Below are 21,141 nucleotides of genomic sequence, written 5' to 3'. Positions count from 1 at the left end.
GGAGGGTTGGTATCAGTTCTTCTTTAAAGGTCTAATAGAATTCAGCAAAGAATCCATCAGGTCCTGGACTTTTCTTTTTTGGAGACTGTTTATTGTTGCTTCAATTTTATTTTGTGTTATATATCTATTTGGCTGATTAATGTCCCATTGGTTCAATTTTGGATAGTCATAAATTTCTAGAAATCTGTCTATTTCTTCAGGATATTCAAATTTATCACAATGTAGATTCTCAAAGTAGTCTCTGATGATTTCCTGGATTTCCCTGGTGTTTGTTATTATCTCCCCTTCTGAGTTTTTGATTTTTCTGATTTGGGTTTTTTCCTCTTCACTTTAGACAAGTTTGCCAGAGGTCCATCTATCTTGTTTATTTTTTCAAAGAATCAACTTTTCATTTCATTGATTCTGTGTATGTCTCTATTTTTGTTTCTATTTCATTGATTTCAGCCCTTGTTTTTATTATTTTTCTCCTTCTGCTTGTTTTGGATTTGCTTGTTCTTAGTTTTCTAGGAGTCTGAGATGAGGCATTAAGTCATTGATTTGAGACCTTTCTGTTCTTTTAATATATGTACTCATGGCTATAAACTTTCATTTTTTCATTTTCATTAACTTCCAGGAATCTTTTAATTTCCTCTTTTATTTCATCAATGACCCATTGATCATTGACCAATGTATTGTTCAACTTCCAATTGTTTGCATGTTTTTCAGTGTTGTTTTTGTTGTTGAGTTCTAGTTCCAATGCATTGTGATCAGATAGAATGCACAGGATTATTTCTATTTTCTTATATTTACTGAGGCTTGCTTTGTGCCCTAAGATATGATCAATTTTGGAGAAATTCCATGGGCTGCTGAGAAGAATGCATATTGTGTAGTAGTTGGATGAAATATTCTGTAGACATCAGCTAGGTCCATTCGACCTATGGTGTGATTTAGATTTAGGATTTATTGATTTTTTGTTTGGATGACCTATCTATAGGTGATAAGGGGGTATTAAAGTCTCCCACTACACTCTGTTTGAGTTTATATATGCTTTTAGGTCCTTCAGAATATGTTTGATGAAACTGAGTGCATTGACATTGGGTGCATATTGGTTGATAATTGTTATTTCCTTTTGGTGTATTTCCCCTTTTATTAGTACAGAATGTCCTTCTTTATCTTGTTTGGTCAATGTAGGTTAAATCTACTTTGTCTGAGGTAAGTATTGCTACTCTTACTTGTTTTCATGGGTCATTGGATTGGTAAATCTTCTTCCAACATTTCACCCTAAGCCAGTGCTTGTTTCTGTCAATGAGATGGGTCTCTTGTAAGCAACAGATTGTTGGATCTTCCATTTTAATCCAGTTTGCCAGTCAGTATCTTTTGATGGGGGAATTAAGTCCATTAACATTCAGTGTTAGTATTGACAGGTATGTGGTGATCCCTGTCATTTAGTTGTCTTTGTTGTTTAAGGGTTTGATTGTGTGCAGCTGAATCAGTGTTACTGTCTACTTTCTTGCCTTTTCTTTTCCTGTGGTTTGGTACTCCTGCCCTTTCATGGTTTTTTTGCTTTCACTTTCTGCATCTAGAATTCCTGGAAGAATCTTTTGTAGTTGCAGCTTGGTGGTCATATATTGTTTTAGTTTCCACTTATCGTAGAAGACTTTTATTGCTCCATCTATTTTGAATAATAGTTTGCTGGGTAGAGTATCCTAGGGTTGAAGTTATTTTCATTCAGTGCCCAGAAGACCTGACTCCATGCTCTTCTTGTTTTTATGGTTTCCATTGAGAAATCTGCTGAGATTATGACGGATTTACCTTTGTATGTTATTTGTCTTTTCTCTCTTACAGCCTTCAATATTCTTTCTCTATTCTCTGTGCTTGTTATTTTAATGATAATAGGTCATGGGTTAGTTATACTTTGGTCAAGTCTGTTTGGTGTCTTGGAGGCTTCCTGTACCTGAATGGGCATAGTTTTCTCTAGATTTGGGAAATTTTCTGTTATTATTTTGTTGAATATATTGCGAATTCCTTTTGCTTGCTCCTCTTCTCCTTCTTCAATGGCCATGATTCTCAGGTTTGGTCTTTTAATGGAGTCAGTGAATTCTTGCATATTCCTTTCACAGGTTTTGAGTTGTTTGAATAATAGTTCTTCAGTTTTTCCCTTAATTTCTATTTCATCTTCAAATTCTGAGATTCTGTCCTCTGCTTGTTCCACTCTGTTGGAATAGCCTTCCATTGTGTTTTGTATTTGTGTTTCATTCTTTTTTCTGAGGTTTTCCATATCATGGGTCACTTCCTTTTTAATATTGTCAATTTTTGTCCTTAGCTCATTTATCTCTCTACTTACGGTGTTCTCTGTTTCACTTTGGTATTTATTTAGGGCTCCTATGAGTTCATTTATTTGTTTTTGTGTCTTCTTATATTCTTTATTTTTGTTGTCTTAGAATTCCTTGAGTGCCTCCTGTACATTTTGGTTGATCTTTTCTAGTAACATCTCCATGATTTCCTCAGTGATTTCATGTAAGATTTCTTGTTTCAGGGTGTTCTTGTGGGCTTCATTGGGTTCATTGGGATAGTCTTTCTTTGTTTTGTTGAAGTCTGGAACTGGGTATCCATTTTCTTCATTTCCCTCTGAATTTGTACTAATTTGTTTTGGGTGGGGAGAATATTTTCCATCCCTTTTTTGTTTTCCCATCACTCCACTTGGTGCTGTTTCTGTCCCTGGTCTGCACGTAATTTAGTATTAGCTAACTTACAATAGTAAAACTTATGAAACCAAGAAAGAAAAAGAAAAAAGAAAAAAGAAAGAAAAAAATAGAGAACCAAAGAAATCAATAGGGAGAGATGGTGGACAAACAAACAGTGAACAAGACAAACAGGAGAAAGAAGAAAAAAAAAATTCCAGGTTCAGTAAGAATAGAATTTCAGTCTTAGTAGTTCTGGTGTTATTCCTTCAGCATCCAGTCCTGGTGTTGGTATTTAAGCAGTAGCTCTGTTGTAGTCTCGTCAGGTGGTTGGGTCAGGTGACGAGCTTTGTGGACCACTATTTGCCCTATTTCAGGCAGCAGCTCATCACCTGCCTACTGTCAGCCTGTCTGCCTTTCTATACTTTGTTTACTGAAAGTTCATGCAGATTTCAGCCCCTTGCTCCTCCCTCCTTCTCTTGTGCATTCAATGTCCCCTACACCCTCTGCTGTGTGTCCTTTTCAGTTCCTTGTTTATTATCAGCTTTTGTTTCTTTTTTTTTTTTGCAGCTTGTGGGTCAGTCTGTCCCTGGTTTATCCCAGGGATAGCTGTAGGAATACCATATGCTTCTTATTTGCTCAGCTGTTGGTCTGCGTCTCCCAAGCAGGTTTGGAACAGGCATCTGCTGGCATGGGAGCCCTCCTGTTTTCTCAGTGCAATGTGGTGTGGAGAAGCTTTGTAAGGGACGGGGATTTGGGGTGTCAGAGTTTTGCTTCTTCTTGGTGTTTTTTTTTTTTTCTGCCAAGTGTGGCTCCAGCATCTTAGCAAGGTTTTTGATTTATGGAGTTCACTCTGTCTGCTTCCTCCCTGTAGTCGCCATCTTTGTTCCTCCACCCTTATCCATTTTTGGTAGGAATGTAAACTAGTGCAACAGCTATGGGAAGCAGAATTGAGTTTCCTCAAAAAACTAAAACTAGACCTAACATAGGATCCAGCAATACATACAGAGAAAAAGAGAGAGTGAGATAACATGATTGAAATTTTGAGTCTGGAAGAGATTCCAAGATGGTGGCTAGAGGGAGGAAGCAGAAAGTGAGCCTCCTATAGTGAAATCTTGGAGACACCCTAGAGACACACTTTGCAGGCATAATCACGGAAAAGAGGCATAACTTTGACCCCTCCACACCTCTAGCCAGCACAGAGAATCTCCACTTCATGTTAAATGGAGAAACAAGGAGGGACCCCCGGGCCGCCAGTCACCCACGCCCAGACGGCTTGGGAAGACACGGACCAGGTGAGCTTTGTGGTACCATGGTACTCCCACAGACAAGCCTGGGCCAGAGCAGCATAGCCCCCTGGACAGACCAACCTCCACCCAGGGAAAAAAGAGAAACTGACTAATAAGCAATAAGAACAATAAAGACACGCGGGAAAAAGGGTGGGGCACACTGAGTGTCGAAGATTGGGGGAAGGGAATCCACCCTGGGACTGTAAATAAACAAGCCAGGTGGGCTGGAGAGGCTCTGGTGGGAGCAGGGGCACATGCCCAGCAACCAGGAGTGGGAAAGCTTGTGAGAGTGGCGGAGAGAGGAAAACTCCACAGGAGAGGAGGGAAGACCCACTTCCCACATGAACTGTAAACAAACATGGTGGCTGGCAGGAGCAGCAGCACCACCCAGTAATCAGGAGCAGGAAAGCTTGTGAAAGTGGCAGTGGGAGGAAAACTCCACAGGAGAGGGGGAAAGACCCACCTCCACATGAACTGTAAATAAACATGCAGTCCTGACAATGCAGGTGCAGTGTCACCTTTGCCAGTGTGCTTGGAAAGGGGAAAGCTTGTAGCAGAGGCTCCTGCACAGGAGAACTCTGAGCAAACAAAGCCTGTGGGGCCAAGTGAGTGCTAAGCTCACCCCAGAGATCTGCATAAATAACACCGCCAGCTACAGGCTGAGAGCAGCAGGCAGGCAAGCCACAGTTGCAGATACCACTCTCAGAACTGTCTCCAGACTCTTTTTTTTCTTTTTCTCCCTACCCTTGATGAGAGAACAACCGAATTACACTTGCATGCTGAAAAACTTAATGAAACTGTATTGTATTTGAACTTGGGACACTTGGTGGGGTTTTGTGTGTGTGTGAGTGTGTGTGTAGTTTTGTTATACTTTATGCGTCCCCTTTGATGAGAAAACTACAGAACAACATCTGAGGCACCATCTCCAGGACTGGAGACTGAGATGAACACCCAAATTATTAAGACTGAAACTTCATTGCATTTGAACTTGGAGGTTTTTTGTTTTTTTTTTTTAAATTTTCTATTTTTCATTTTATTTTAATTCATTTTTATATATAGATATTTCTTTCATTTACTTTTTATTTTTATTCTTACCTTTTTTTTATTTTTTATTTTCAATTGTCTCTCTGTCTCTCTAATGTCTGTTCAGCTTACTGTCAATTAGTACACTAACGCTCCCTGTTTATACCTTTGAAACATTCTTGTCTGAAACCTTGTTCTGTATTCTCCTTCTTGTCTGTGTATTTGTTTTCACCCTTTCTTTAACTTCTTGCTTTCCATCTCAGCTCACCCTTCCATTCTAAATACTACCGTTGTTATTATTACAAGCTAGAAAATACTTAATTGCACACAGTACAGGGACAGTAACAACACCAAAGACAATGATGGGAAGACAGAAAAAACAGGTAAACCAGTTTCCCCACAGCAAAAAATTAGTACAGGAACCAGAGGGGAATGAAGAAAACACATACTCAGATCCAGACTCCAACAAAATGAAGATACACTATGCCACAAGAATAATTTAAAAGAAGACATACTACAGGTACTCCATGAGAATTTTATAGAGATGATACTGCATAGGGTCAACCAAAATGTACAGGAGACACTCAAGAAATTCCAAGACAACAAAAATAGAGAATTTGAAAAAGCAAAAGAAGAAATAAAGGAAACCATAGAAGCACTGTATAAACACCAAAGTGAAAGAGAGAAAACGATGAATAAACGGATAAATGAACTCAGGACAAATATTGACAACATTAAAGAGGAAACCACCCAGGATATGGAAAACCTCAGAAAAAAGAATGAAGCAGAACTGCAAAACAAAATGGAAGACCAATCCAGCAGAATAGAACAAACAGAAGACATAATCTCAGAACTTGAAGATGAAATGGTAATTAAAGGAAAAACTGAAGAACTATTAGTTAAACAACTCAAGACCTGTGAAAAGAAAATGCAAGAACTCACTGACTCCATCAAAAGACCAAACTTGAGAATCATGGGCAATGAAGAAGGAGAAGAGGTGCACGCAAAGGGAATGCATAATATATTCAACAAAATAATAATGGAAAATTTCCCAAATCTAGAGAAAGATATTCCCATACAGATGCAAGAGGTCTCCAGGATGCAAAACAGACCAGATCAAAATAGAACTACCCACGATATGTCATCATTAAAACAACAAGTTCAGAAACTAAGGAAAGAATATTGAAGGCTGTAAGAGAGAAAAAACAAGTAACATACAAAGGTTAAACCCATCAAAATCACAGCAGACTTCTCAACAGAAACATTAAAAGCAAGAAGAGCATGGGGTGAGATCTTCCGGGCACTGAATGAAAATAACTTCAACCCCAGGATACTCTACCTAGCAAAACTATCATTCAAAATAGATGGAGCAATAAAAGACTTCCATGATAAGTAGAAACTAAAACAATATGTGACCACAAAGCCACCACTACAAAAGATTCTGCAAGGGATTCTGCACACAGAAAGTGAAACCCAACTTAACCATGAAGACAGGCAGCACCAAACCACAGCAAAAGAAAAAGCAAGACAGTAGAGAGTAACCTCAACTTAGGTACACACAATCAAACCTTCAAACAACTAAGACAACTAAATGACAGGAATCACCACATACCTATCAGTACTAACGCTTAATGTTAATGGACTTAATTCACCCATCAAAAGGCACCACTTGACAAAATGGATTAAAAAGGAATATCCAACAATTTGTTGCTTACAGGAGACCCATCTCACTGACAGAAATAAGCATATGCTTAGGATAAAAGGCTGGAAGAAGATTTACCAAGCCAATGGCCCCCGAAAACAAGCAGGAGTAGCAGTACTTATCTCTGACAAAGTAGACTTCAAACCTACATTGATCAAACAAGATAAAGGACATTCCATACTAATAAAAGGGGAAATAGACCAAAAGGAAATAATAATTATCAACCTGTATGCACCCAATGTCAATGCACCCAATTTCATCAAACATACCCTGAAAGACCTAAAAGTATATATAAACGCCAACACAGTGGTTGTGGGAGACTTTAACACCCCATTATCATCCATAGATAGGTCATCCAAACAAAATATCAATAAAAATAATAAAAATAAGAGCTGAAATCAATGAAATAGAAACCAAAAAAAAAAAAAATACAAAGAATTAATGAAACAAAAAGTTGTTTCTTTGAAAAAATAAACAAGATCAATAGACCCCTGGCAAACCTGACTAAAATGAGGAGAGAAAAAAACCAAAATTAGTAGAATCAGGAATGCAAAAGGGGAGATAACAACAAACACCATGGAAGTCCAGGAAATCATCAGAGACTACTTTGAGAACCTATATTCAAATAAATTTTAAAATCTTAAAGAAATGGACAGATTTCTAGATACATATGACCATCTAAAACTGAACCAAGAGGAAATTAATCACCTGAATAGATCTATAACACAAAATGAAATTGAAGCAGCAATCAAGAGTCTCCCCAAAAAGAAAAGTCCAGGACCTGATGGATTCTCTGCTGAATTCTATCAGACCTTTAAAGAAGAATTGATACCAACTCTCCTTAAACTGTTCCACAAAATAGAAAGGGAAGGAAAACTGCCAAACACATTTTATGAAGCCAGTATTACACTTATCCCAAAACCAGGCAGATACCTCCAAAGAGGAGAACTATAGGCCAATCTCCTTAATGAACATTGACGCAAAAATCCTCAGCAAAATAATGGCAAACCGAATTCAACAACACATCAAAAAGATTATTCACCATGACCAAATAGGCTTCATCCCAGGGATGCAGGGGTGGTTCAACATATGTAAATCAATAAATGTAATAAACCACATTAACAGAAGCAAAGACAAAAACCACTTGATCATCTCAATAGATGCAGAAAAAGCCTTTGATAAGATCAAACACTGTTTCATGATAAAAGCTCTAAGAAAACTAGGAATAGAAGGAAAATACCTCAACATTATAAAAGCTATATATGACAAACCTACAGCCAGCATTACACTTAACAGAGAAAAACTAAAACCATTCCCTCCAAAATCAGGAACCAGACAAGGATGCCTACTATCCCCACTCCTATTCAACATAGTACTGGAATTCCTAGCCAGAGCAATTAGGCAAGAAGAAGGAATAAAAGGAATACAAATAGGTAAAGAAACTGTCAAAATATCCCTATTTGCAGACAACATGATCCTATACCTTAAAGACCCAAAAAACTACTCAGAAGCTTCTAGACATCATCAATAGCTATAGCAATGTAGAAGGATATAAAATCAACATAGAAAAATCATTAGCATTTCTATACACTAACAATGAGCAAACGGAAAAAGAATGTATGAAAACGATTCCATTTACAATAGCCTCAAACAAAATCAAATACCTAGGTGTAAACCTAACAAAAGATGTGAAAGACCTCTATAAGGAAAACTATACACTTCTGAAGAAAGAGATTGAAGAAGACTACAGAAAGTGGAGAGATCTCCCATGCTCATGGATTGGTAGAATCAACATAGTAAAAATGTCGATACTCCCAAAAGTAATCTACATGTTTAATGCAATTCCCATCAAAATTCCAATGACATTCATTAAAGAGATTGAAAAATCTACCATGAAATTTATATGGAAACACAAGAGGCCACGAATAGCCAAGGCAATACTCAGTCAAAAGAACAATGCAGGAGGTATCACAATACCTGACTTCAAACTATATTACAAAGCAATAACAATAAAAACAGCATGGTACTGGCACAAAAACAGACATGAAGACCAGTGGAACAGAATAGAGGACCCAGATATGAAGCCACACAACTATAACCAACTTGTCTTTGACAAAGGAGCTAACAATATACGATGGAGAAATAGCAGCCTCTTCAACAAAAACTGCTGGGAAAACTGGTTAGCAGTCTGCAAAAAACTGAAACTAGATCCATGTATATCACTCTATACCAATATTAACTCAAAATGGATCAAGGATCTTAATATCAGACCACAAACTCTAAATTTGATACAGGAAAGAGTAGGAAATACTCTGGAGTTCATAGGTATAGGTAAGAACCTTCTCAACAAAACCCCAGCAGCACAGCAACTAAGAGATAGCATAGATAAATGGGACCTCATAAAGCTAAAAAGCTTCTGTTCATCAAAAGAAATGGTCTCTAAAATGAAGAGAACACCCATAGAGTGGAAGAAAATATTTACCAACTATACATCAGACAAAGGACTGATAACCAGAATATATAGGGAACTTAAAAAACTAAATTCTCCCAAAACTAATGAACCAATAAAGAAATGGGCAAGTGAACTAAGCAGAACTTTCTCAAAAGAAGAAATTCAAATGGCCAAAAAACACATGAAAAAAATGCTCACCATCTCTATCAATAAAGGAAATGCAAATTAAAACCACGCTAAGATTCCACCTCACCCCTGTTAGAATAGCCATCGTCAGCAACACCACCAACAACAGGTGTTGGCGAGGATGTGGGGAAAAAGGAACCCTCTTACACTGTTGGTGGGAACGTAAACTAGTACAACCACTCTGGAAAAGAATTTGGAGGCTACTTAAAAAGTTAAACATTGATCTACCATTTGATCCAGCAATACCACTCTTGGGTATATACCCAAAAGACTGTGACACAGGTTACTCCAGAGCCACCTGCACACCCATGTTTATTGCGGCACTACTCACAATAGCCAAGTTATGGAAACAGCCAAGATGCCCCACTACTGACAAATGGATCAAGAAAATGTGGTATTTATACACAATGGAATTTTATGCAGCCATGAAGAAGAACAAAATGTTATCATTTGCTGGTAAATGGATAGAATTGGAAAACATCATTCTGAGTGAGGTTAGTCTGGCCCAAAAGACCAAAAATTGTATGTTCTCCCTCATATGTGGACATTAGATGAAACACAACAAGGGGATTGGACTTTGATCACATGATAAAGCAAGAGCACACAAGGGAGGGGTGAGGATAGGTAAGACACCTAAAAAATTAGCTAGCATTTGTTGCCCTTAACACAGAGAAACTAAAGTAGATTCCTTAAAAGCAACTGAGGCCAATAGGAAAAGGAGACCAGGAACTAGAGAAAAGGTGAGATCAAAAAGAATTAGCCTAGAAGATAACACACACACACAGGAAATTAATGTGAGTCAACTCTCTGTATAGCTATCCTTATCTGAACCAGCAAAAACCCTTGTTCCTTCCTATTATTGCTTATACTCTCTCTACTACAAAATTAGAAATAAGGGCAAAATAGTTTCTGCTGGGTATTGAGGGGGTGGGGGGAGAGGGAGGGGGCGGAGTGGGTGGTAAGGGAGGGGGTGGGGACAGGGGGGAGAAATGACCCAAGCCTTGTATGCACATATGAATAATAAAATAAAAAAAAAGAAATTTTGAGTCTGTCTGAGGGGTAATGGGAGAGGCAACAGAGGAAAAGAGAATGATAGAGAGTGAATAATGTAGAAATGCAGTACATCTGTATATGAAGGTAGTATAATCCAATGCATGGAAAGCTATTGAATAATAGGGGAACAGGATGGTTGAAAAAGAGTACATAATAGAGCGGGTTAATCTCAGTTAAGTACAATATATTCATGTGTGAAATATGGTAACCCCTCTTTTAATGATTAATGTGCATTTAATAAAATTAAGGACAGATAGGTAAAACAGGTCCTGACTGAGTTGGTAAGGGCATGGGGGTAGGGCTAAATAGGGAAAAGGAGGACAAATAAAGTCAATGTACTTGTATGAATGTATGAAAATAAAACAAGGAAATCTGTTGAAATTGCTGTAAGAAGGTGGTAAGAGGGTGAGGGAGAAAGGTGGATGAGGTGAATCTAATTAAGATACATTATAAGCACATATGTAAATGTCATAATGAAAGTGCCCTGGATAACTAATAAGTGTTAATATAAATGTTTAAAAAAAGTTAAGTAATGACCCAAAGACTCTGTTGATGGGAGAAGGATACAGAATATTCTTTATTTATCTATTAATTGGTTGTTATTTATGTTACACTATTATTTAAAAGTTTAACCATTACGTTAACGTATTTCTGGTTACTCTATAGCTAACCAGTAATCTATCAATGAATTTTGGCCTGAAACATCCAGATTGCTGAGATAAATTTTTTTTATCCTGGGTTTCTTTTTACACTTGCATTCCTTTTCCATGCACAAACTTCCTGAAAATCTTTGGATTGGAACAAATGTTCTAATTTAGATGGAAGCAGGTTGAATCATTTCACTTTTTTTATTATAGTCTTGATTATACCTAAAAGAACAATTGACATTAACATTCAACTCCTAAAGGATAATAGTGAATTTTTGAGCCACATTGTAAGTTTATTGAAAACTAGAACATAAAAATATAAGCTTTTAAAGGTTCATCTTGCTACAGATAGAACATTTAGAGTGGTGATATAAATGACTGCTACAAAATGTGTCTAAGTTTTAATGCATTCATAAAAATGTGATGTTTTTCCAGAAGAAGAAAGTATAATAACTTTAGGAATTCATAACCCTGGGAGTATATAACTCATTTTGTAATATTTTTGCCAAATGTCTTATTAATAAAAATACAGAGCATGAAAATCTTTTTAAAATTAAACTTGCTTTAATCAATAGAAAAACCTTCTGACCACACTGCCACTTCTTAGTAAAACAATGAATGCAAACAGTGCAAATCTGAGTTGAAATTTGAGATGAAAGTCTTAACCCTAGCTAGCTAATTGGGTGTGTATGACATTTTCTTTATTGTAGTGTTCCTTTTTAGGAATACATTCTCCTTTAATGAAGGCAAAATTCTTGACAACCACACTGTCCCAGAGATTAGATCTGTAGCAAAGAGTTCAAGTCCCCCTATACTTATATTTCTCTTATATTCTTACCTTTTTATATGACATTATCCACTCTTTTCCCTCTCTGTTGTAACTTACTTTCTCTGCTGACCTTTTTCATTCATGATATTATTTATTGTGGTCATTTCCTTGTCATTAAAATGTATATCTTGTTAATAAAATACAGGTTTTAATAGGTTGACTCTCAGATTTTCATTATAGCAGGGATTGAATGAAACCTTGAGTAGTTGTCTACCTCTTATATCATTTCAAAATCTTAACTCTATAAACGATCCCAGTAAGTTAAATATAGTCCATATTCACAATGAGATTTTAGTTTTCTTGGTGCTTTGTTTTTATCACTTTGATATACAAGTTCTTTAATATTTATGTAGACCTTCTTTGGCCCCTTAGGCATATATTTATTCATTCACAGAACACTTGTTTAGCATTTACTATGTCCTTTAAATCTACTATGAACAGTAAGAATCCAAAGATTTAAAAAAACATTCCTGCCTTCCAGATGCTCATATCAAAGATCAAAGCAAGCAGATATTTGGGGTCCAGGGGGACAGATTAAAGTTTTGCATTTTGTAAGGGTACAGAAACATGAAAAGGCAGTGAGAAGGAATGTTCCTCCAGTGGAAATAAGCATGAAACTAAATTTCAAATTATCATTACATATCAGTCAGTGATGGGAATGGGACTTTAGGACTCTGATGTCTAAGAAAATGCCCACTCAGATACTCTGCTTCATGGAATTGACTGACAGCCCCAACAATCAGCCTTCTACATTTACATGACCACCATGCTTCTCCCACCCTGCTCCAAGTCCCAAACTAAGTGCCACTGAGTTACTTATTTGGGTCAAATTCTATGGTTGGACAACTTTAGCCCTAATCCTTGCTGGCCTTGCTGAAACTTTCTGAGACTATCACTGCTGTTGGAGAATCTTTCTTGTATGGATGGATAATGAGAAATTAGGAAGTTAAAAACTATGTGAGAACCAGAGTTCTTTTTGGTAGCTTACAAAAGGATTTTTGTCTCCTACCCAGAAAAAGTGGACACAGCTAAGCAAATAACTCATGATTTGATATTTAGGTTCATAAAACCTTATAGATATTCAAATGCCTAGCAAAAGTAAGTCCTTTATGTTAAGGTTAGGACTCTGTCTGGGAAAACCTGGGACTATAAAATATGTTATTGTATTAGTCAGTGTTCTTTAGATGAAAAAAACCAACAATATATAATGTATATATTATAAAAGGTGATGTATGGGATTGACTTATATGATTGGAAGCTGAATAGTCCAATAGCCATCTGCATGCTGGAGAAACAGAGATCCCAGATTTTCAAACCAAGAAGTTGGAGGCATCAGAACAAGGGGGATCAATGAAGCGGTCACAGTCCAAAGCTGAAGACCAGGAAGGACCCTGGAGAGTTGCTCATGTGAGTCCACCTTGAAAGGCTGAAGAAGATAGAGTCTGATGTCCACAGTGATGGTAGCAATGATGGATGAACTTACTGAGGAAGACTGGAGCTTGCACGTGCTAGGTGTCTTTTTTTTTTGTCTACTTGTCTTCCACCCCAACTTCTAGCCTATTGCTGCCAACATTCAGTGTGGGTCTTTCCCCTTCAGTTGTTCTCTATCCATCAATCTTCTCTGGAAATGCCCTCATATAGACATCCAGGAATGTGCTTTACTAATCCCCTAGGCATCTTTCAATCCAGTCAAGTGACAATCAAGATTAACCATCATTTTGATGGATACATCTGAATTAATGACTTTGAGAATGTTTTCATTGGGCAACCTAATGAACCACCAGTTTCCAAAGGAGACTCTCCTCTTTGTAATAAGAAGTAGGAAATCTGCAGTGCTGGAAGACATTGCAGAAGCTTCTCCCATAAGGAAACAAGTACATTTTTTGGAGGCTGTCCCTACCTACTTCCTTTCTGACTGATAATTATAATTAAGTACCCAAATCATCCAGGTAGGATATGATTAAGGGATGAGAGTTATTATACATTGCAGGAGATTCTAGCATTAGTTAGCACGCACTGATAGGAACAAGAAGAATAAATCTAGAATTGAGTTTTGAAAATAGTTAATTGATGTTTGGGAGAAAGTAAGGCTAGCTAATTAATAATTCATTCATATGGGGGAACTTTCCTAGGGCACAAGATTTTGTAGGTTACCCTGACATTATTCCCATGGATAAGGCAAATTCACTGCTTTGGTGGTTTTTACAACTCTAAGTTATCTATGCAGCCATGCTGAGCAAAGTGAAAATGTCTTCATTTTACTGGCAGATAGCAGAGATATGGGTAAAGAGACATGGGGAACTGATCATGTTGGAATAGATACATAATATGGCCAAAAATATCCAAGAGGAGATTTCATTCCACAGGAGTGCCCAGAAGACACATCACTCTTCATCAGAATGTGTTCAGGAGAGTAATCAGCATCACCAAAGAAGATTAGTGGTGACTTTCCTCTACAGGCCAGGAATGATGCTAGGAGAGGAGTCACAGAGCTGGGATATGGACATCTATTGGGATAACTCCACCCTCTCAGTATAGAGCTTAGTGATAGTACTTAACTACAAGATTTTAACAGAATTCAATTATTGTAAAGAATTACAAAACAAAGGTATATCTAGGGGTCAGAGCCTGACCCAAAGGGAATACTGGAGATGTTGAAGAGCAAGTTGCACTTGAGACAAATTGGACTGGCAGTTAAAGTGAATGATAGTGAATATCTACAACAAGAAAAAGGCAGGAGTGGAAGGACATTGGTTGAGGATAAATATTCCAAGAAAATGTATAAACACATTGCTCAATTCCTAAATCTAATGGAATTTCTAAGTATAGAACTCACTATTTCACTGATTTCCCTAGGTAAAAATACCCTGCTGTACTACGGTGAGTATATATTCTATTCTACCCATTCTTCCTCCAAAAGGAATTTATGGGGTGACTAAACACTAGAGACAGAGCAAAAATCAGACATTACAGGGACTGTTGAACAAAGGGTGAGTTAACATTGACCTAGAGACTCACAGAATAGCCATGGCTCCTCTGTTAGAATATGTCATTACAAAGACAAGATAATAAACAGTAGTTATCTTAAGTAGATCCACCATGTATATTTTCAGAGCTTCCAAGAGTATGGTCACCCTTACCTTGGGTTTTGGCCTGTCAAAAATCTAAAGATTTCTAGAATGTGTGACTCCTTGGTATATAATTCTATTCAACAAAGCATCTGATCAGGGGACTTACTTCATGACAAAGGAGGCAGGGCAGTGATGATGGTATCTTGTGGTTGTATCACATAGTGCTCCTCTCATGATCTGTGGGCCTCACAGAGCATAAGAATGCTTTCTAAAGGCACAGGTGAAGTAACATGTTGGTATTAAAATTCTGGAAAGGTAGGATAACATCATTCAGGATGTGTCATATGAATTTAATCCGAAGTTTCTACATATATTTTGTCTTTAATAGGACTTGTGCATGGGTCCAGAAATCACAAGGTAGAAGCAATAATGGCCTCAGATGACATCATTTCCAAAGTTGAGGTTCTTTGTTCTTTTCTTATTAATAACTCTCAGATCATTAGGTTTAGAGAATTTGGTTTCCAGAAAATTACACATTAAACTCTAAAATGTGGAGGTTTCTAGGACATAGTGGTTTCCTTGGATCTGGCGACCAGCAAGTAAGAGGAAGAATAACTGCCTTGGCAGGGATAATTGATTGTTGAGTGGAAATGAGTGAGTAGGGTTCTTTTATACCAGGTGGAAAGGAAGGAATACATCAGGAAGCTAGTTGATTCACTTGGATTCTCTTGGTTCAGACCCTTGAGAATAAACATTTGAGTCAAGTGACCACATAAACCAACAAGACCTGCACAGGTAACAGTCTAAGTTTAGGGGGCAGAACAGATTTTGCAGGATGGAGATCAATGTTGTAAGGCTTGAAATCAACTGAAGGAATGGGGGCTGGAGTTTGTCCTATTCAACTCCTGCTTTAAAATTCTCCTCATGAAGTTTCATGGGAATAAAGCAGGAGAAATGGAAGAGCTCATCCTTGAGGTATTTGGTGAAGAAGTCTGTATGTAGTGTAAGGCATGAACTATGGCAACCATAAGTGCACTATATAGTTCTCCCACTGCTAAGAGTATAGTTGACTGACAGCACAACCTGGGCCCTGATGGATCAACTACTATATTCCCATCAAGGCATCAAGCCACATATCCTTTATCTTACTCTAGCAGTGATTGAATGTGATACAGGTGCAAATGTATTTTCATTCTTTCATGTCACTGAGCTCCTTTAATGGGTGACATTGGTTCAAGGACCCTCATCAGCTTGGTTGAAATATGACTCAACTGTATTTGCAGGCTGAGAATCTTTATGATCAATTCTCATTCTTTACTTGTGAGTTTCCTCATGATTCAGACCTGAGTGCTCTCTCTATGCCTATTACTCTTACCTCATTGAGACTTTTATCCTTCACAAGCATTTCCTCCAATAACTATCTTTGCAACTAAATTGATTTTGAAAGCTACTTCTCACAGGATCTAAACTGACAGTGTCCAAAGAAGTAAAAGTACAGCCTGGTTGAATAAGTAAATCTTTTCTATATCACTGGGTCCAAGTGTTTGTAGGGCAGAGAATACATTGTAGAGATATGTAGAGAAATGGGTGGGATGTCAATGATTTAGGAAGTATTTTTGTCTTGCTCTCTGAGGATTTTAGGTCATTGTTCATGGGCTGGAATGACATTGAAGGGTACTTCTGTGTACAATTTGTATTTAAAAGGATAATTTTTAGTCTTTTATACAAAAGGAACATAAACGAATCCCATGTAAGATATTAAAGAAAAGGAACTCATCTTTACTTAAAAATAAAATTTTGTAGTTACAAAATGGTTTCTTTTTTTTTCCAGAGAAACTTTTTTTTGAATAGCTTTCAAAAATCTCTGTTTTCAGTCCTACCCTTCATGTTGGGATATTCATATACAGACATCCACAAAATCATCATCTTATTTGAGGCAATATTAATAATTCAAAGAATAGATTTTGATCCTAGTGTTATAATTTGTATGATTTTAAGAAATTAATCTGTCCTATCTAAATTTCAGTTCTTTCCTTTGTAAAAAGGAGATGAAATGGAATAGACATTGCCCAGGTTGATACTGTGATTAAATTTGATATAATTATATATAGAGATAAATATATAGATAAACATGGTCTACTAAACACTTAGGAAATATTAACTACTTTTTTATGGTACAGAGTAAAGAAAGATTCTAGAATATTGAAAAAGACTCAAAGTAGAGAAGATGACATACTTTCCTGGTTTTAACTCAATGGCAGTAATATGGACTTCTAAATTTTATACAAAAATTTGTCCATGTTACATACTAATAATCTGACTGTTATAATTAGCAAAATCACCAATATTTTACATGTTACACTTTACATTATTTTGAGGTTTGTATATAATCAATATATTTAGTATATGCCTTCTAATGTGAGGAATAGTCTTCATACATAGGGAAACCTACAACCAAAAGTATAATTATTACCCAGGAACTTATGAGAAATGCATTGTCTCAGTCCTACAGAATTGGAATCTGCATTTTAAAATCTCAGTGGATTCTTATGTTTCTTAACATCACCAATAGATGGGGAAAAAAACAAAATAAGAGCTACTACTCTTATTCTAGAAGTGTCTTTTAATAGGGCGAATGTAGATAATATACTTTATGTTTCAATGCCTAGAAGAAAGGATTTTGAATCTTTTCACCCCAAAGAAATGATAAATTGTTGAGGACATAGCTATGTTTAACCTGATTTAAACATTATACAATGTATACATGTATCTCGTTAATATGTGGACATTTTATGTATCTACTTAGGAAAAAACTTACCTGAAAATACTAAAAATATATTAGAAAATTTAAAAGTTTTTTTCCCTGAAAAAAGCAAACATTTTTTTCAAAAGAAAGAAAAATTGGTGGTGATACTTTAGAAAAATAGTTTTAGCAACCCAAGTGGTTGCAACTGATTGTAAGTAGTGACAGACATAGCACTGAGAGTGCAGTTGTTTGATTCAACTTCTTGTTGAGTACTTTAAATGCAAAGTGGGAAAAGCGCTCGGATGCTTTCTACTTCTCAGCCTAAGGATGAAAAAAAAACCATTATAATAAATAATACCTTTCTAAAATAAAGCTGCTTTATTTCCTTATATGTGTAAAGTTGAAAATCATACTCCAAAATTTTAGAAGCTTTGTTATATTATATGCAGGAAAATATAAAGGCTTAGGAAGAAAAGTGAGTAAATTTTATGTTATATATTTGCATGAAAATCCATTTACTTAGAAACGTACTAATAAATTCTGGTGGGAATAAAGGCAACAGAAAAATTGCTAACATAGTCATATTAGAGATGATCAAAATGGATCAGAGAAAATATATAATTGTGGGGGACATTTTAGCTAGAGAGATGGATCTAGATAATTCACTATACAAGCAGGATGGCTGATTTATATGTTTCACTTTAATTGATATCTTAATGTCTATTTTATAATCAAGAAGGAAAAGCAAGTGATGAGAAGTTTTACTACAACTGTTCTGATTTTTATTTCCAAGGAAGAACCAATGGATGAATTGGAAATAATAGGACACTGGAGAATTAAGAGTTAGTTATTTTAGAGCCTGTTCTAATGAGAAAAATGTAGCCACAGCCAGACTGACAGGATAGATTATGGTAGTTAAGATTCCAAAACACAGGAAGAATGGTGGGTATGATTTCTTAGCCTGAGTTTCTAAAAGAAAAGCAGTCAGAGAAGAGCCACTCAAAAATGAAGTCACATATGATTCTGGTGAAGCAAAAAAAGGGAGCTATAATTCTACAATCATTGATGCTGACCTGGAATCTTTAGGAAGACATAAAGAAAAATATACAAATGGCCTGCTTATGTCAGACAAATGACAAGAATCTTCAAATCCAGAAAGACGTAAGCCTTAAAGTATAGACTATTATGCAAAGAACATGGTATAATTTTAACAGCCATCAGCAAGAAGCCAGATTCTTCAACTTCTACTTTGTTTCTTTTTTACATGTATTGTAATCATTTGCTCACATCTGTCTTCCTGCTTAAATTGAGATAGAATTCTAGTATGATTCATTCTGACATCACTAGAGTATAGTATATAAAGTAGAAACTCATGAAATCTCTGTTGAAACAGTGAAAAAAGTAAGCACCACCAACAGGGAGTTGCAACAACTATCATCATAAAAATTATTTCTTAAAATATTATGCATGTTTTAAAATCCTTTTGTGATGAAATGTAAATTCTGTTGAATTCAAATAGGACAGGTTAAATATAATTTGTTGGTCATACTTGAACATATCTGAAGTGCTTAAGAAAACTTGAAGAATTGTCATTTTTCTATACATTTTGCTTATTTTTGAATAGACATTACATGATACAGGTAAAATCAGAATATAAGACTACAAAATTAAATGTACACTTAAGATGTCATGTCTATGATTATTTTATTTTAAACTAATTTTAAGTTTTTACATTTGTACATGTCAACAATTCATTGTGTATTTTTATGTGGTTCTGTAATATAAATAAAAGTTCATATTATATTTATAAAACAATCTCTGACCAATTTTCATCTGCCATTGTCACCGTCCATAGCATCCTATTGCTACGAGGTTCTTGTATAACCTTCCTTAATTCCTTTATGTATCCTGGTATGAATGCCAATCAACATTTTAATTTTTTCTTTTTTTATAAAATGGTATAATACCTTCTTCTCCAAATTGTTTTGTCCCAATCTCATTCTGTTTGGTTTTCATTTATTGATTATTTTTTTGTGGAACTGGGGATTGAACCCAGGGCCTGGTGCATGCTAGACAAGTACTCTGCCACTGAACTATGCCCCTCTTTGAGGAATTTAATTACATACACACATAAAGAGATTTCTCATTTTTTGTATTTATTATGAAAAATTTGACAATAATTACAGGTTGAAAGAGTAATATAGCCAAGTTTCAGAAATAATTATAAATATTCTGCCACTCTTGCTTTATCTATCCCTCAATTTTATATTTTTCTTGAAGTATTTAAAAACAAATCAGATATTTTATTGCACCAGTGAATACTTTGGTACATAATGACGCTAGATAAGGATATATGTGTGTGCATGTATTCATTTCTTTATTTGCATAACCATAATGTCATATCATACCTAGCTAAATTAAAAACAATTCATTCATTCTAAAACTCAGGTCCTGCTCAATTACTTCCCTGGTTTGCTGAAAATTAATTTTTATAGTTAATTTATTTGAATCAGTATTGAAAGAGTTCCACATGTTGTGTTTGGCTAAAATGTCTCTGTCTCTTCTTATCTTCAACATTTCTGTTTTCCCACTAAGCCTTTTTGAAAATTGTGTGCTATTATTTTGTGTGGATACAACATAATTTATTTTACCAATGTATTTATGGGCATCTATCTACTTTTTTTCTGATATTTGCCTGTTACATACACTACAGTAAATAATCTTGTAAATATGTTATTTCATACACTTATGAACATACATTTTGAATAAATTATCCTAATTTCTGGCAAAAATGTAATACACATTTGTAATTTTGTTAACTACTGCCTGTTGCCTTACATAGAGATTGTACCAACTTCAAGTTCCATGGGTATTTCATGAGAAAGTATGTCTTCTTTTCTTTGGGGCCTTGAGAACATATTATCATACTTTAGGGTCCCTCCTACCCTGGCTAAACAGGAAAAAATACTTATCAAATATGATTTACAAATTCAATTATATTATTACAAGTGAGTTTGCGCATTTCTCATACATGTGAACCTAATTGAAACACTTGTGTTTCTTTTTCTGTGAACTGTTATGCTTTGGGTACTTTTCTGATTAGTTGTTATTTTCATATGTGAGTCTCTATAATCATATTAATAATTAGTATGATTATCTGGTGATTCTTTGGCATGTGTTGAAAACTTTTTTCCAGTGTTTGATTTATGTATTGACTTTGCCTATGGGCTTTTTACCATGTAGGATTTTGGATTTTTATCATGCTAATTTTATGTAACTGTTATAGATTTTTCCCCATTCCAAGTTTATGGAGGAATTACTCATATTTTATTCTAGAAATTTTATGTGTTTATTTTTTACCACTTATCAAAATCTTTGATGAACTTAGAAATCATCCTGTTATCTAGCTGCCCAAATATTTCTTAAATTATTCTGATAATTGTATGTCACATTTTATATTATTTTTAGACATGTTGTCTTATC

Source organism: Castor canadensis, chromosome 4 (genome assembly GCF_047511655.1).
Source record: "Castor canadensis chromosome 4, mCasCan1.hap1v2, whole genome shotgun sequence".
NCBI classification, from domain to species: Eukaryota; Metazoa; Chordata; class Mammalia; order Rodentia; family Castoridae; genus Castor; species Castor canadensis.
Note: the sequence above shows the minus strand (reverse complement) of the source record.